At 49.4% G+C, this 19,030-nt stretch overlaps 1 long non-coding RNA gene across 1 annotated transcript; it reads left to right on the forward strand.

The window, feature by feature from the left end:
• Positions 9,691-17,958, forward strand: LOC110261097. Its single transcript, XR_002344902.1, has 2 exons — positions 9,691-9,908; positions 17,699-17,958. It is a non-coding gene; the product is annotated as an uncharacterized LOC110261097 (long non-coding RNA).

The following is a 19,030-nucleotide window of genomic DNA, read 5'->3' on the forward strand; positions in this document are numbered from 1 at the left end:
TGACACCCTGGGACACATCCTTTCCCCAGGGTGTGGTAATCAGATCATCAGGCTGCCTGGGTCCCACCTATAGCTGTTCGACCTCGGGCAAGCCACGCCACCTCTCTGAGCCTCAATATGCCAGTTACTTACTGCTGTCTAACAAACCTCTTCAAAGTCTGGTGGCTTAAAACAACAACCATTTATTTAGCTCATGATTCTGTGAGCTAATTAAATTAAGCTGGGTTCATCTGGGTGGTTCTCCCGATCCTAGAGGGCTTATGTATGTGTGTGCAGTCAGTGTGGGTTATCTGAGTGGTTTTTCTTTGGGGCTGGGCTGGCAGGCTAGGGGGACAGGGATCACGGGGCCATGTGTCCCTCAACAGGCTTGTTCACAAGCCAGTGTCAGGTTCCTGGAGAATGAGTGGCAGTGCACCAGGCCTCCTGTTATGAGTTGAATTGTTTAACCCTCCTCTGTTATGGGTCAATCCCAGAAGACAGGATTATCAAGATTTGTTTTAGAAAAAAAGAGAGAAAAGTAAGGGTGGAGGGGAGAGGAAGGACACACACATTTGCCAACCCCAAAATGCAATTTATAAAATGAAAATCTGGTGTGACATTCAACTAAATTAACAATTTATAGATAATTCACAATGCTCATACCATTAAGCAAATGCACTTTAAATTGATTTCGAATTAGTAGGCTAATGATTTCCCCCAGGTCCCATCTCCGCCAGCCCCCAGTGCATGGTTTTTATAAGAGGTAGGTGTGCAGTTACAGCCTCTTATTCCATAATTGAAGCCATAATTGAACTTGAGGTCATAGTCAAGGGCCCTATTGATCTACAGAGAGAAGAAAAGTGCTGACAGTGACCATCTTCAGGCCAGAGGGTGGGCTGGGCCATGGGAGAATCCTGCAGCTCTGGCAGATTCGGAGATCACTTCCTGTACGACCCGCAGGGACCTTGATGGCTGATGGAAAGTGAGAGAACCTTGAGACACAGGCAAGCTCCCAATTCCAGTCCTGCAGGGACTCCCTTAAGTCACATCAAGGGGTCTATGTGATCTTCAAAATTTTCAGGGCCCTGGATTAATCCTGCACCCTCTCCTGTCCCATGGTGCTGACCTGACCCCCAACACTCAAGGCCAAGGAAATCCAAGCCAAGGTACAACCACAAATATGTTTCTCTCTCCCCTTTATTCCGAGGTCAGTCAAAACCTTTAACCATCAACCCAACCAATAGCTCCCCAATTCCCACTTGGGAAGGCAGGAAATGGAGCATGACCCTGTGGTCCTTCCCCTACCATGTCCTCCACCTGCCTTTGGTCTGTGGAAAACTTTAGCCAAAGGATACATTTAATCAGAGAAATGAGAAAGTGCAGAAGCCAAGGAAAACAGTCAAACAAAACCAAGTTATAGTAGTTAGTCATTAAGCAAAGTCAAAGACATTTAGTTTCTTCTCAAAGGCTATAGATAACATACTGAGCCATGTCCTGTGAGCTGTCTTATAGATACTGAAACTCCCACTAAGTGGAAGACTTAACGACATTACAACCAGACTATTAGCCATGACATAAGCTGCCACAATTTTGAGAACAGGCTTTAAGGAAATGGTAGCAAACTGACCCTGGAATGGGAGGTAACTGTTCTTAAAACAATCAAAATGATGCCAGTTAGACCACTGCATGACCAATTTCAAGATGACCATCAGAGCTGACAGTGCTGCTTTTGCCTATAAAATCTCTTGATTGTCAGCAGGAGGCATAGTCCCCCCTTCCCCAGTTGCTGGGGAAGTTGAAAACTTTCCTTTCCACCAACCTTGCCTCTTTATTGGCTTTAGAGCTGCAAGCAGCTGGACCCCCTTTTGGTAATAAGAGCAAGTTGGTTCTTGTTGGCAAGCCCCAACAGTTCTCATTTCATGAGGCACAAACCATTAACCATCTCTACTGCTGTCTCTAAAAGGGCCATGAGAAGTTTTGACTCCATCGCAAAAGAGCATTGAGGGGGGCTCATTTTATTCTTCACCAGACACTTTGGCTGTTCTGAGTCCAGAGATCCTGCCTCAAAGAATATGCCAAACAAGTGGAAGTAGGAGATGAAGCAGAGAGAGAGAGAGATTTTACAGATAAGTGTGCCCTGGGAACCCCATGACCGCAGTGTCAGAGAGGACAGTCAGGAGGTGAGTGGACTATGAGCTTGGTCTCCTACTAAATGGAGCAATGTTTGGGACAATTTGTAAAGTGCTCCATGTATGCTCTTGAGATTGTTGAGCTGTCTATAATACAGTCCACATCTGAACCCTAAAATTATCTGAACACTGTATGTTAGCAGTAGATACAATGCTCCCCCCAAATCTCATAAATTTTGGAAAAGGCAAGAGGGAGAAGAACAAAGAAGGACCTTGCCCTTTTCCTCTACCTGCCCCCATCCCATTCTTGGAGCATTGAGCTCCTTGCAGATTTTTCAATTGACCTTCGAACGTGTGGAGCTCCCTGCTTCCTCCACTGGCACTAGGGGCTAGGGTTCAAATCAGCACTACAGCTGCCAGCATATACCACAGCCACAGCAACACTAGATCTCAGCCACATCTGCGACCTACACCTCAGCTCATGCAACACCAGATCCTTAACCCACTGAGCAAGGCCAAGGATCGAACCCACATCCTCACGGATCCTAGTCGGGTTCATTACCCCTGAGCCACAACAGAAACGCCCCGGCCTCCTCTTTAGACACAGTGGAGAACTGCTGGGTGATGTTGGCAGACGTGTCCTGGAGAGTTTGCATTTGCCATCATGCTTTTCAGCACCACTAGCAGTGGTGGTAGGGACTGGCCCTGAGCTCCTGAGACTGTCCTTAGCCCGATCCAAGCGGCCACAGCAGGGGCTACATTTGCCTGGAGCTGGAGCTAGGACCGCACAGAACGGAAAATATCCTTAAAAGGAGCCCACCTGCAACGCGGGTTAACAGGGTGGCACTGGTTCCCTGGGAGACAAAGGAAATGACAAGCTTGAAAAGATTAGGCGGCTGCAGGTTGGTGGGAGCAGTGACAAAAGTGCTTTCTTCTGGAAGACCTGGCGCTAAGCCTCCAGCCCGCACACTCAGCAGCTCTGGCCCAGGCAGCGGGCACCAGCCTCGCCCTCCCGCCCTTGTCACCTCCAATTTAGCGATTTTCATGTCCAGGGACCAAAGGGCCTCTGAACCCATCACCTGAGATGCTCTAAATGTTCTTGGGGGCAACTCTCACAATTAAAAAACCAATCAATATTCTATTAGTGTATGGTAAGGTGGTTTAAATTTGCTCTCTCTTTCCAAAATTTGTGTTTCATTCTTTTGTGTTACTTTGAAAATAATCATAGGTGTTCCCACTGTGGTTCAAAGGGATCGGGGGTGTCTCTGGAGCACTGGGACACAGGTTCAATCCCCCGCCCAGGGTTGCTGCAGCTGCAGCGTAAGTAGAAGCTGTAGCTCAGATCTTACCCCTGGCCCAAGAACTCCATATGCTAAGGGCGGCCAGAAAAGAAAAGAAGAAAAAATAGCTAACATTTATGTTGTTCTTCCCATGAGCCAGACACTTCACCAATATTGATCCTTGAAACCCTCACAACAGATCTCTGAAGAACCAGTACAGGTAAGGGGTCTGAGGCTCAGAGAGGTTGAATAACTTGCCCAGAGTCACACAGCTAGAAAGCGACAGAGACCAGCTTAAGCATCAGTGCCCCTGACCTCTCGTCCACATGGCCTTGCAGAAACAGGACAGCCTGTCTTTGGGCTTTATAGGTGACTTGTCACCACTTCCAGCCACATGCCCCCTCACTGCATCTGAAGACACAGGGAGAGGATGGCCTCTCAAGCCAAGGAGAGCAGCCTCAGGAGGAGCCAGCCCTGATGAGCCCCTGACCTTGGACTTCCAGCCTCCAAGCTGAGAGAACACGCGTCTGTGGCTGAAGCCACCCAGGCTGTGATCCTCTGTTCCGACAATCCCAGGACCCTGATGTGATCTGGAGACCCAACCCCAACCGAACCTTCCTGGCTCACAGGCCCTCCCACAGGGCCAGGCTCAGAAAGAGCACAGGAACAGTGGGGCTCAGTATTTTTCCTCCTTCGCTCTCCCCACAGCCCTGCCCTTGGAAAGCAAGTGCTCATATTGCCCCCCACCCCGAAGAAAATCCTCCCCAAACGAGGCATTTATTTGTTTGTTTGTTTATCTTTTGGGGACCTTACCTACAGCATATGGCGGTTCCCAGGCTAGGGGTCCAATCGGAGCTGCAGCTGAACAGCCTACGTCACAGCCACAGCAATGACAGATCCGAGCCTCGTCTGCGACCTACACCACAGCTCCCAGCAATGCCGGAGCGAGGCCCGGGGTCGAACTGGTGTCTTCATGGATACTGGTTGGGTTCATTACCACTGAGCCATGAGGGAAACTCCCCAAACGAGGCATTTACTAGATAAAAGAACTGTAGCTAAACACTTTCTCACACGAGAGGGTCAACTCTGAGGCTCAGCCACATCTGGATGTTTCCTAACCTCCCTTCAATTCCCCCCGGGCCCCAGCTCCCCCCCCACCCCACCCCAGCATGGTCAGGTGCCTCTGTCCCTGGCTCTGGGTACCCTCCAGCACCGTGCACCTGCTGGTGTCTGCAGGCTCTGAGATGGGTAGGGCGAGCTCAGGGCGGGATGGGGAGAAACAGCTGGCTGGCATTCTTTTCTTTTTTCTCCCTGTTGAATTTTTTTTTTTTTTTTTTGAAGTTTAAAGTACATATGACAAAATTGCCTGTGTTCAGTTCAATAAATTTTCTCAGGTGACAGATCCAGACAAACAATATCCCAATCAAGATGTAGAAGACAAGCGTTCCCATCATGGCTCAGTGGTAACGAACCCGACTAGCATCCATGAGGACGCAGGTTCCATCCCTGGCCTCACTCAATGGGTTAAGGATCCTGCGTTGCGGTGTAGGTCGAGGAAGTGGTTCGGATCTGGTATTGAGGTGGCTGTGGCATAGACCAGCAGCTGTTAAGCTCTGATTCGACCCCTAGCCTGGGAACTTCCATATGCCACAGGTGAAGCCCCGAAAGACCAAAAACAAACAAAAAAACCCCACAACAGATATAGAAGACAAACAGAACCCCAGAGGTCCCCCTCCTGTCCCTTTCTAGTCAAACACCCCAAAGAGAGACCTTGGCAATACACATCAGACCCAGGAAGGGTCCTGTGCCTTGGGGAGCCTCACACTTGGGAGAACTTTCCTTGACATTCCTAGCCCCCCATGGTGGCGGCAGTGCTTTCTGAACGGGTCACTCTGAACCCAGACCTAGAATCCCATGGGCCTGGGGCCCTAGTTCTCCTTTGATGTTCTCGCTGGCCCCCTACCCTGCACATGGGTCAACAGACATCTCAGGTGCTCCCAGACTCACACCTAAGTCTGGGGCCCCATGGCATGCAGCCCATTCCTGCTGGTCAGAGTGATGTTTCTTTGTGAGACTGTGCAAGGTGGGGCCACGAGAATGGAACTGACCTGCTGATTCAGGGTGACTCACTCACCCAGACACGGAAGGAGCTCAGGGGCCTGGGCTACTATTGGTCCACAGACCTACCTCGGGCTTGAGCTGTGTGTCAGCTCTTGCCTCCTGGCTGCAGTGCCACCTCTGTCTGCAGCACCAAGGTGGCAGGGCTGGCGGTAAGCATTCTTGATCCCTCCAGCCCCTGGCACCAGGTCAGTCCCCTCTTCCCCTCCATAGGACTCCACATGTCAGGTGCACCTCTGGGGTGGCTGTGCCCAGCTCCTCCAAGGGATTCTGGGACCTTTGCTCCACGAGGCCCATCAGAACTTCTTGTTGGTGTCCTCTCCTTGTCCATCAATGTAGTGACATTGTGCTGGACCAGCCTGAAGCCATGCTGGACAAAGGACGAATACTCCTTGCGTGAAAGGGACCTCTCCTCTTGCTTAGCCCCCAGCCCCCACCTTTCTTCCAGCTGCTGGTGGTATGGAAGGCAGGGATACGGTCAACAGCAAAAGAGATTACATTCTGGGAATGCAATGATTATGGCCTCAAATTTCTTTCTTTTTTGTCTCTTTTTTTTAGGACTGCACCCAAGGTGTATGGAGGTTCCCAGGCTATCGGAGCTGTAGCTGCTGCCCTACACCACAGCCACAGCAATGCCGGATCAGAGCCGAGTCTGTGACCTCCACCACAGCTCATGGCAACGCCAGATCCTCAACTCACTGAGCGAGGCCAGGGATCGAACCCGAAACCTCATGGATACTAGTCAGATTCATTTCTGCTGAGCCATGATGGGAACTCCTATGGCCCCAAATTTCAAGAGGAGATGTATTTGGAAGATGTGCTGTTCTGTCCGCCTGCTACCAAAGTCCAACTGTAAGCCTATCATTTCCCCCAAATGCATTGTCAGGCACACACTGGGTTACACCTGCCCTTGTGGTCATTGTCACCCCAGCTCAGTAACAGCCTCTGAGAGTCATCAGGAGTCGGGATTCAGAGGCAACACGATGGATGATGCCGCAGCATGAGTGATGCTCTGAGCAGCATGGTATAAATGGCTCTAAGAAAGGTCTACACTGTTTCATTAACAATGGCTTCCAGACAGAGCCTTAGTGCTGTGAACCACAACAGCACTGCTACCCTGTCCCTCCTGGTGGAGAAATGAAATTAGCCAGAACTGGCACATTTGATGGTAAAAAGACCATGAAGTGAAGGTTTCTGGATCTAAACAGAAAGATAGCGCCTGGACGCTATGAAGACACTTCACCTGACAATGAGGAAACTGACCAGGAGTTCCCGCTGTGGCACAGTGGGCTAAGACTCTGACTGCAGCAGCTCGGGTTCCTGCAGAGTGCCGACTCAATCGTCGGCCCAGCACAGTGGGTTAAAGGATCCAGTGTTGTCACAGCTGGGGCTCGGATTCCATCCCTGGCCCTGGAACTTCCATATGCCATGGGTGCAGCCATAAAAAGAAAGAAAGAAACAGGCCATACAATAAGCAAATGTGTAAGTAACTCTTCTCTCTCCATTAATCTAAATCTTCATCAGTAAATCGCCATGGACCTCGTGTGAGCCCATGAGGTTTTCTGTTTGTTTGTTTTTTGCTTTTCAGGGCCGCACCACTGGCATATGGAATTTCCCAGGCTAGAGGTAGAATCAGAGCTACGCTGCCAGCCTACACCACAGCCACAGCAACACAGGATCTGAGCTGCGTCTGCAACCTACACCACAGCTCACGGCCGGATCTTAACCCACTGAACGAGGCCAGGGATCAAACCCACATCCTCATGAATACTAGTTGGATTCATTTCCACTGCACCACGATGGGAACTCTAAGCCCATGGGTTTTGTCATGTGTTTTTTAATAAAATTGTTTGCATAAATAACAGACGGCCAACAAGCACATGAAAAAATGCTCAACATCCCTCATTATTAGAGAAACACAAAATTAAAACTGCCATTCACACCAGTCAGAATGGCCATCATTAATAAGTCCACAAATAGCAAATGCTGGAGGGGGTGTAGAGAAAAGGAACCCTCCTGCACTGCTGGTGGGAATGTAAATTGGTACGACCACTATAGAGAATGGTATGGAGGTACCTTAGAAAACTATATATAGAACTAACACATGATCCAGCAATCCCACTCTTGGGCATATATCCGGACAAAACTTTCCTTGAAAAAGGCACGTGCACCCGCATGTTCACTGCAGCTCTATTCACAACAGCCAAGACATGGAAACAACCCAAAGGTCCATCAACAGACAATTGGATTAGGAAGATGTGGTATATATACACAATGGAATACTATTCAGCCATTAAAAAGAACGGCATAATGCCATTTGCAGCAACATGGATGGAACTAGAGACTCTCATACTGAGTGAAGTAAGTCAGAAAGAGAAAGACACATACCATATGATATCACTTATATTTGGAATCTAACATACAGTACAAATGAACCTTTCCACAGAAAAGAAAATCGTGGACTTGGAGAATAGACTTACAGTTGCCAAGGAGGAGGGGGAGGGAGTGGGATGGATGGGGAGCTTGGGGTTAGTAGATGCAGACTACTGCTTTGGAATGGATTAGCAGTGAGATCCTGCTGTGTAGCACTGAGAACTATGTCTAGTCACTTATGATGGAGCCTGGTCATGGGAGAAACAAGAATGTACACATGTATGTGTAACTGGGTCCCCTTGCCGTACAGTAGAAAAGTGACAGAACACTGTAAACCAGCTACAATGGAAAAAATAAAAATTATTATAGAATGAAAAATAAATTGTTTGTATAAACAAGAGTCCTACAAAAATGTATTTCCCTGGTGTCCTACCCACCAAGCAGGGGGTGACCTGGCATCACGGGGTAGCATTGCTGGGTCACATTGTTTTGGTTTCAGGAGATTTTCCTAAACTGTTCTACCAATCTCCACTCCTACCAGCCATGTATGAGTTCCTGTTGTCAATACCTGGTATTGTCTTTTTCCTTGTTAATCATTCTGGTGGGAAGTGCAGGAGGATCTTACTATGATACGTTCCGCATTTCCCTGATAATTCATGAGGTGGGCACCTTGCCATGTTTTCATCCGCCGTCTGTGATAGCCTCTTTCTTTGTACCAAATTGTAGGTGTTCATGTATTCTGGATTAAGTTCTCAGGCAGGTGCACATATTTCAGATCTCTTCTTCCATCCTGTGGCTTTCAGCTAGGACTCCTGACCTTCCAAGGGTCCTGGGGCTCACGTTCAGCAGTCACATGTGGACCTGCTTAAGAATGGGAGATCCCCAGAATTCCCATAATGGCTCAGTGGAAACTAATCTGGCTAGCATCCATGAGGACGCAGGTTTGATCCCTGGCCTCGCTGAGTGGGTTAAGGATCTGGCGTTGCCATGAGCTGTGACATCGGTCACAGATGCAGCTCAGATCCAGTGTTGCCTTGGCTGTGGCCTAGTCCTCAGGTGCAGCTCTATCCAACTCCTAGCCAGGGAACTTCCATATGCCGCAGGTGTGGCTAAGAGAGAAAGAAAGAAAGAAAGAAAGAAAGAAAGAAAGAAAGAAAGAAGAAAGAAAGAAAGAAAGAAAGAAAGAAGAAAGAAAGAAAGAAAGAAGAAAGAAGAGGGAGTTCCCGTCGTGGCGCAGTGGTTAACGAATCCGACTAGGAACCATGAGGTTGCGGGTTCGGTCCCTGCCCTTGCTCAGTGGGTTAACGATCCGGCGTTGCCGTGAGCTGCGGTGTAGGTTGCAGACATGGCTCGGATCCCGCATTGCTGTGGCTCTGGCGTAGGCCGGTGACTACGGCTCCGATTCAACCCCTAGCCTGGGAACCTCCATATGCCGCGGGAGCGGCCCAAGAAATAGCAACAACAACAACAACAAAAAAAAGACAAAAAAGACAAAAAAAAAAAAAAGAAAGGAGAAAGAAAGAAAGAAAAGAAAGAGAAGGAAGGAAGGAAAGGAAAGAAAGAAAGGAAGGAAGGAAGGAAGAAGAAAGAAAGAAAGAAAGAAAGAAAGAAAGAAAGAAAGAAGAAAGAAAGAAAGAAAGAAAGAAAGAAAAGAAAGAGAAGGAAGGAAGGAAAGGAAAGAAAGAAAAGAAAGAGAAGGAAGGAAAGAAGGAAGGAAGGAAGGAAGGAAGGAAGAGAGAAAGAAAGAAATGGGAGATCTCAGCATTACCCTGGGATTCCTGAGAGCTGGAGGTGGAAGAGGAAGCAGTGTTGGGAGGAGGAGCGTCTGGGAGATGCTGTCCTATAATAATGTTGGTGGCAGCCTACAGGAGGCTCAGACCATGGCCCCAGCAGACCTGGGTGGGGTCCTGGCCCTTCCAGCTGTCAACCGTGTGATCCCGGGCAGTCATCTCCATCTCAGCTCCTGGTTCTTTCGGCATCAGAGTCACCGGGAGGCTCATTAGAAGGCAAAGGGCCAGAGCCAGCTCAGGTGAGCATTTGCACTTCTAACAAGTGATGCTGAAGGTGTTGGTCCAGAGACCCCACTTGCAGTGTCATTGCTCTAAGCCTGGTGGCCTGCACACCCCTGCATCAGAGCCAGAAGGGAAATAGAAGCCAAGCTATTGACACATCTGCTTACCTCCTGGTCTGAATCTGAGAGGGGCATCAGCTCCAGGATGCTAGCTGTTTGGGTCTCGCTGTTCCCAGTGACCCCACTATAAGCCCTGCAGTCGGCCAGACCCTGGCATCTCACTCCCTCGTGGGCGAGTTTGTTTGTTTGTTGTCTTTTTGCCTTTTCTAGGGCCACTCCTGCGGCATATGGAGGTTCCCAGGCTAGGGGTCCAATCGGAGCTGTAGCCGCCGGCCCACGCCAGAGCCACAGCAACGCGGGATCCAAGCCTTGTCTGTGACCTACACCACAGCTCCTGGCAATGCCGGATCCTTAACCCACGGAGCAAGGCCAGGGATCGAACCTGCAACCTCATGGTTCCTAGTTAGATTCGTTAACCCCTGAGCCACGACAGGAACTCCCTCATGGGCGACTTTGGACAAGCAGCTGCACCTTACAATGTCCTGTCTGCAATCTGGCCACCACCTCAGGACCTGTTGGGAGGCACGAATGCGGTGGCACATAGACAGTGTTCAGCACAGCCCCTGGCGCTGAGGAAGGCTCCCTAAGCGGTGGACGCCCCTGTCTTCCTCTTCCTCATCAGCATCGGTTCCTGAGCTCTGGCTCTAAAGAAGATGGGGGCGGGGCCAAATAATGAGCAGATCAGATGGCGCTTTTTCTCTCAGAAACAGTAACCTCTGGTGGAATAGAGAAGAAGCCAGTATTCAAATCTGCCCCCTCCAGGGTGTGCACACACATACACACACACACAACCACACACGGACACATAAGCACACACACAGATCCACGCACGCAACACACACACAAACACACTCACTCCCACATACACACAGATCCGGGTACACTCGCCCACACACCTGCTGCCTCAGAGTAAATCTGAGACCCTTTGTAGCTGAGTCGTTAACAGTCTGACCCCCCTCCTCCACACAGGACAAATGCAGCATGCTCTTGCATCAACATGCCTGCAGGAGAGCCCTGCATGACTCCTGGCAGTGGCAGGCAGACACACACACACCCCTGCTAACAAACTCTGATTCGCTTCCAGCCCCTCCTGTTCCTCCTCCTACCCCCACACTCTCCACCTGTCCTCGGTCTGTCTGAGATGCGGGGACTTGCAGAAAGTGGGCTGAGGGCGTCATAAGGGATAAGAACAGAGAGAAAAGGCTCCCACTGGGTGCCACGTGCTCTTCATCCCTTGTCTTAGTTAATGCCAGCATCAGGGAGGGAGGCAGGAAAGAGGACAGTTTTTGGAGCCGGACTGCCCTGGTTTGAGCTGAGCCTCTGATGCTCACGTGCTATGTGACCTTGGGCAAGGTACTTAACTTCTCTGTGCCTCGACTTCCCCATCTGTAGAGGGAGAATGATAATTACATTTCCCTATAGAATTGTTGTGAAGAGTGAGTTAAGGTGCCTAGAGCATGTCTGTTGTAGGCCCATGATAGATGTTTGCTGTTGCTTTTATTCCCATGACAACCCACATAGAAGAGGCTAGTGCCCTTTGAATCTGGTGAGGAGCTGTGCTTGGAGAGTTAAACGTGCAGTCAGGAAAGTAACAGGATGGGGGTTCGGGCCCAGCCCTTACCACCTACCAGAAGCTTTCCTGCGTCACCTCAGCAGGCCCTGCTCCTGCCCAAACTTACAGCTCCTGCAGCCTGCCCTATCCTGGTCTGTGGCAACCCCATCCCTTCCGAGGCTCAGGCTAAAAGCCTTAGTGTCATCTCTGACTTTGATCTTTCTCTCCCACCCCTCAACCAAGCCGTCAGCAAGTCCCATCAGCACCACCCTCAACATGCATCCAGAATCTTCCACCTGCTCACCGCCTCCCACGGCCACACGGCCCAAGCCTGGAGTGTGGCCATGTTCCCCCCTGGTCTCCTGCCTCCTCCCTTCCAGCCCCTGCCGCTCCTCTCCATAATCAGCAGCAGAGGGAGCCTGTTAAATCAAAGTCAAGTCATATCCCTGCTCCACTTAAAACCTTCCAATGGCTCCCATCTCACTCAGGTCAAGGCCAAAGTCCTTACAGTGGCCCCGAGTTCCTGCTGTTCCTCAAATACACCACCTGCTCCATCTCTTCTACCTGGAATGATCTCCCCTCCACCAACCCATATGGCTCACACCTACTCCTGCATCAAGTCTTGGCTCACAGGCCACCTTCTCAGAGAGGCCTTCACTGACCACTCTGTTTAAAATTGAAGGAGTTACCACTGTGGCTCCGCAGTAACGAATCCTACTAGGATCCATGAGGATGCAGGTTGGATCCCTGGCCTCGCTCAGTGGGTTAAGGATCTGGCATTGCCATGAGCTGTGCTTTAGGTTGCAGACACAGCTGAGATCTGGCGTGGCGGTGGCTCCCCAACAAGCCCCCCCTCTTGCTTTGCTCTGTCACCATCTGCAAACCATGATTATATCCCACCGATTTGTTTATCTTGCTCTATTTTCTTTTTTCTGTCCTGGAATCGAAGCTCCATGAACGCAGGAATACTGGCCTGTCATATCCTCAGTGACTAAAACAGTGCCTGGAACAGAGCAGGTGCTCAGTGGAAGCTTCTTGAATGGGCAGACGGTCCAGCAGAGCTTGGAGGAAGAAAAGCTGTGCTCAGCTTGGTCTTTGGACCATGTCAGGAAGGTGCCCACACATCTCTGCCCACAACAGCAGCTCAGTGAGTGGCAGTGAGATCTAGGTCTCCCTGCCCTTTGGGCCACACCTGTGGCATGCAGAAATTCCCGGGCCAGGGTTCACACCCACGCCACAGCAGTGACAACGCTGGATCCTTAACCCACTGAGCCACCAGGGAACTCCTCCCTGCCTTTTATTTTGTGGCTGGTTAGAGGTTTAGAACATCTTTTCTGAGCAGTTTTCATTTAGATTTTCTTGGAGCAGAAGGAACCGCAGTCCCCAAACCAGCCATGTTTGGGGGTGGAAATTGCTCCAGGCCATTACTGAAATCGGGAAGGGTCGTTTGTGTCCAAGACAAGCCACAGGCAGAGAAAGGATGGAAGAGCTACAGCCAGGAGAGAGAACAGAGGAAGAGAAGATAAATGCCTTTGTTACTTACTTTTCCTTGCACCTACCCTATAGTGAGAATAATGGAAATCGAAATAGAAGGTCGGAAAAAAATCACCCACAGGCCTGACGCACTCCACAAATCACCCTGTAATGTATTTATTTGTGATGAGAGGCCCTGGGCAAAGGCTGCAGGCAGTAATTCCAGGGACACAGAGCAGGGGACTGGGTTCATGGGCCACCCCCCCACACCAAACCCCTGAGTTCCCAGACTCACCGTCTAGGTGCCAAATGAGCCAGAGCTGAAGCAGGGCTGGCTTCCACTTAGGTCCCATCCAGAACATGGGACAGATAACTGGAACCTGTAAAACACAGAGGCCACACACTCAAGAAGAGGCGGATGCTGGAGAGGGAAGCAGACTGGGCAAGGCCTAGAGGCTGGGGCTCTGGCGTCAGATGAAGTCAATTTCAGCTCTATTTCTTCCTGGCTGGGCGACGTTGGGTGAGTTGCTTAACCTCTCTGAGTCTCAGCTTCAGCCTTTGCAAAGTGGGGATATACTTATCCTACAAGATTATCATGGAGATTAAATAAAAAATATCTACATATTTAGGTATAATTGCATATCAAATATAGATTTTTTTTTTCTTTTTTGGAGGGCTGCACCCGACGCATATGAAGGTTCCCAGGCAAGGCGTTGAATTGGAGCTGTACCCATCAGCCTACACCACAGCCACAGCCGCACAAGATCCAAGCCACATCTGCAACCTACACCACAGCTCATGGCAACACTGGATCCTTAACCCACTGAGCAAGGCCGGGGATTAAAACTGTATCCTCATGGATGCTAGTCAGATTCATTTCCGCTGAGCCACGACGGGAACTCCCAAAATATAGATTTAGACTCTATAGAGCTTAGCACATGTATATATCATATTGCATATGCAGTAAGCCCTCTGTCAATGAAAGCTGCTATTTCTCTTACCACAGCTGCTACTACTACTATTATTCTATTAAAGGGAATAACAGAGTAAAGAGGGAAACGAAGTCAGAATGAAAATACTTTCCTTTGCTTAACCAGGGTTTGGAACCCTGTAGACAGAGAAGGGACCTTCTTTAGAACACAGCATTCTAAGTGCAAGAAAATTGCTGTTTTTCCAGGGCGGGAAGGCATTATAGCGAATCACACACGCACACATATTTTCTTTCATCAAAATCAGGCTAATGCGATCACCAAGCTTCCAAATGGGGCTCCCGTTCATTTTCCCTCCATGGGGCTTCTCAGGCAGAATGCACACCTCAGTGTCTAAAATCCTGCCAAGTGGGGAACCAAAATTGTAAGAAAATTGTAAGAACCCTGTGATTGAAAGAAACACACAGCGTGGGAGGTAAACAAGCTCTGAATTCTGCTTTCCCATTTCCTCACCCGTTGCCGCCCCACCAGGAGCCGCTGGCTGGAGTGAATGCCGCCCTATGTCGGAGGCAGAAGGTGCCCGGCGGACCCCACGGGCTCTGTGGTCCAAAGCCCAGCCCCCTCGCCTCCTGGGTGTGCGTGGCCCCAAGCCCCTCCTTTGACATCAGCAAGCCTCAGTGTCCCCATCTGTTAATGGGGCCAGTTACAGTCTCTCCTTCCTGGGCTGCTGATGCGGACTAAATGAGATGCGGTGTGTAAATCAAACCACGTGATGCCCAGCACATAGGATGCACTAGTGGATGAAGTGAGGCCTTCGAGCTCACCCCCTCCTGCAAAAGCCGTGGACCTCTGCAGCTCCTTTCCTGAAGGCTTCACTTCCTGCACAAGCCCTTCAGCTTTCCCACGGGGAGGATGGACAGGGGTTAGTGGATAAACACCCAGCTTCTTTGCCCCTCACCTAAGGCAGCTTTGAGGTTGGCTCTAAGAAGCCTTCTGGAGGTTCCCTGCAGTAAGCCCAGTGGTCCACAGCAGTAACCTGCTCCTTATCACACCAGCGTTTGCCTTCCTTCCCCTGCATCTTCCCACCTCACTTCTCCCAGCCAGCATCTCCTAGGATGACCTTCCGAATAAACGACTGCCCTTGCGTCTCCATCCCTGGGCGTGCCTCTGGGGTAACTCAACTTAAGACAGTGCTCAATAAATGTCAGCGATTAAAATAAGAAGATCAGGCAATAATACGGGAGCATCTTCAGTCTGAGATGCCCGCAAAACATCTTATTAATATCCAGTCTAAATCTCAAGAGGGGAGGGCTCGAGAAGACTACAGGGGCTCGTCCCAGAGGTGAGAGGGGGTTTCTGGGTGCTTGTTTGGTTTGGGGGGTTAGTTTATTTTATTTTGGTTTTTAATTTTTAAATTTTTTTGTTGACATATAGTTGATTTACAATGTAGTGCTAGTTTCAGATGTACAGCAAAGTGATTCAGTGTGTGTGTGTGTGTGTGTGTACATATATATTCTTTTTCAGATTCTTTTCCCTTATGGTTTATTACAAAATATTGAGTATCATTCCCTACACTGTGCAGTAGGTCCGTAATGGTTATCCTTTTTTTTTTTTTTCTTTTTTTTTTTTAATGGCCACACCTGCAGCATATGGAAGTTCCCAGGCTAGGGGTTTGAATCAGAGCTGCAGCTGCCAGCCTACATATGCCACAGCCACAGCAATGCCAGATCCAGCCACATCTGCAACCTCCACCACCGCTCACAGCAACACCAGATCCTTAACCCATTGAGTGAGGCCAGGGATCGAACCTGCATCCTCATGGATACTAGTGGGGTTGTTAGCCCACTCAGCCACACAGGAACTCCTGGTTATCCATTTTATATGTAGTAGTGTGTATCTGGTAATCCCAAACTCCTAATTGGTTTTGTTTCAAAAGCTTTGTAGAAACAAGAGCAACCTGGGCAGATGCTGGTTCGAGGTGGAAACAGAACCCATTTTAGAGTGAACCAAAGCCCATCCCACAAAGTATCATATCACGGAAGACCTTTATAACGAGATCTGTCCTCCACTTTCCCTCCATTGTTCGGGGGGATACAGTTCCTAAGAGCTACTGCCTTGTTTTGTTCCCAATCTGGCTTGTGCTCCAGGGAAGCCGCAGGAAAGCACTTTAAAGTTAATTCTTCAAGATAGGACGTTCTGTTTTGTGCTCCCTGTGAACCTGACTGCGCTGAGCGTGAACAACTTCCCCTGAAGGTCATTAAGATTCCAACACATTCTGAGGATGGCACCTCCTTTTCTGGTTTGGCGTGTTAACTGGGAGTGTTCTGTCTCATTCATTTATGTATCATAAATGTGCTGGGGGCCAAGGAAGGGAGGGACATATGTTGCGGGCTTTTTGAGTGGGTGTCAGCCAGAGGGAGATGGTAGACAGCGGTTTCATTCAAATTAACAAAGGGAAAAAATTTTTACAAGGGAATGTCTGGGAAGAAAAGAAAGGTGTTGAACAGACAGCTGGGAGCACAGAAATTTGCAGAAGAGAGGACGCTTGCCAAGGTTAAGAAGGAGGAGTTCCCATTGTGGCTCAGTGGTAGCAAACTCAACTGGTATCCATGAGGACATGGGTTCAATCCCCAGCCCTGCTCAGTGGGTTAAGGATCCAGTGTTGCCATGAGCTGTGGTGTAGGTCGCAGACGAGGCTCGGATCCCACATTGCTATGGCTGTGGTGTAGGCCGGCAGGTGCAGCTCTGATTCGACCCCTGGTCTGGGCACTTCCATATGCCATGGATGCGGCCCTGAAAGAAGAAGGAGGAGGAGGAGGAGGAGAAGGAGGGGGAAGAAGGAGAAGAGGAAGGAGAAGAGGAAAGAGGATCCAACCAAGAGCTGGAAGAGATGCAGATGGGGTCACTGATCGAGTCAGAGGACGAAGAAAGTCAAAGACGTGGAGGAGGGGTGAGGGGGGAAGATTTCTACCATCAAATCAGAAGCAAGTTGGATGATGACACCCAGTGTTGAAGATGCGGGGAAACATGCACTCTCCACCACGGATTGTGGATGTAATTGGATGTGGTGTTTCAGGAGGGCAATTTAGTCACGTGTATCCAAAGCCTTTAAAACACATACACCCGGGAGTTCCCGTCATGGCGCAGTGGTTAACGAATCCGACTAGGAACCATGAGGTTGCGGGTTCGATCCCTGGCCTTGCTCAGTGGGTGAAGGATCCGGCGTTGCCGTGTTGTGGTGTAGGTTGCAGACGCGGCTCGGATCCTGCATTGCTGTGGCTCTGGCTTAGGCTGGCAGCTACAGCTCCGATTAGACCCCTAGCCTGGGAAACTTCATATGCCATGGGAGCGGCACAAGAAATGGCAAAAAGACAAAAAAATAAAAAATAAAAATAAAAAAAATAAAACAAATACACCCCTGGAGTTCCCATCATGGCACAGTGGTTAAGGAATCCAACTAGGAACCATGAGGTTGCGGGTTCGATCCCTGGCCTTGCTCAGTGGGTTAAGGATCCGGCATTGCCATGAGCTGTGGTGTAGGCCAGCGGCTACGGCTCCGATTCGACCCCTAGCCTGGGAACCTCCATATGCTGCAGGAGTAACCCTAGAAAAGACAAAAAGACAAAAAAATAAAATAAATAAAACACATACACCCTTTCAGAGCAATTTTGCTCCCAGTCATTTATTGTCAGATTTCGCTCCTAAAGTGCTCTTCATAATTTCGTTTCTAACAGGGGAAGATTTGTCTCAATCTACAGTTACATCCCAATGATGGGCATTTCGTTCAAAAAATTATGGTTTTATCCAGACTGCAAACTATCAAGGAGCTGCTCACCTTGCTGGTGTGAATGTTTATTGACATGAGAAAGAATTCAACAACATAGCGAATGGGGGAAAAAAAAAATCATGGAGCCATGTGTGAGGGATGATCTCCATTCTTTATCCTGTTGTTAATCATATTGATTAAAAGTCTAGGAGTGCCCATTGTGGCTCAGTGGGTTAAGGACTCCATGTTGTCTATGAAGATGTGAGTTCGACCCCTGGCCTCACCCACTGTGTTAAGAATCCAGCGTTGCCACGAGCTGCAGCTTAGGTGGCAGATGGGCCTGTTTCTGGCCTTGCTATGGCTGTGGCTGTGGTATAAGTCGGTAGCTGTAGTTCTGATTTGACCCCTAGCCTGGGAACTTCCATACGCTGCAGGTGCAGCCATGAATAAAAAAAAGTCTGTAATAACTGCACCTCGGTATCAATAGGGGTTCCTCTTGGTGATGAATGGTGAGGGCGTCTGGGATGGGGGATCGGCTTCCTATGGTCCTCAATGCCACCTGCAGGTGATGCCCATCCAAATGGTGCCAGCATCCTATAACCTCTGCTAATGAACCTTCCCTATTGCAAAGGTTGGAATGGCCTCCAAAAAACCTCACTATGCTCCCCAGGATCCCTCACAGCTCAGAAACTTCAGTGATCTTGCAGTTTAAAAAATACTCCTATGGGCTGAATTGTATCTCCCAAAATTCATCTGTTGAAGCCTTACCAACTCCCACCTCTCAAGCCCCCCAAAAGGTAATGGCCTTTGGAGATGGGGCCTCTGGAAGGTGATTAGGCTTGGATGAGGTCATGAGGGTGGGGCCTGTTTGATGGGATTAGTGCCCTTATTAGAAGAGACACCAGAGAGCTTGCTCTAGAGTTTTCTGCCATGGGAGACTACAGTGGGAGGGCAGCTGTCTGCCAGGCCCCATCAAGAACCAAATCAGCCAGCCTCCTGCTCTTTCATTCTCAACCTCCACAACCATGAGAAACAAATATCGGTTATTTAAGCTACTCAGTCTATGGTGTTTTGCTATAGCAGCCTGAACAGAACACGCCTACCATTTCTGTGTTTCATGTGGTGAGCCGGACTTCTGAAGTCTGATTCACTTCACTTCTTAAAGGTAAACTTCTTTTCTAAGCACTGACCTTCCTGGGGATTTGCCTACTTTGGTTATTTCTGCCTGGTAGCTATAGCCCTATTTCCATGCCGTTGTAGGGGCCTGGAATCGAGTGACCTGGCAGGGCTCAGGGCCCCC

The sequence above is a fragment of the Sus scrofa genome, chromosome 6 (assembly GCF_000003025.6).
Source record: "Sus scrofa isolate TJ Tabasco breed Duroc chromosome 6, Sscrofa11.1, whole genome shotgun sequence".
In the NCBI taxonomy this organism is placed as follows: domain Eukaryota; kingdom Metazoa; phylum Chordata; class Mammalia; order Artiodactyla; family Suidae; genus Sus; species Sus scrofa.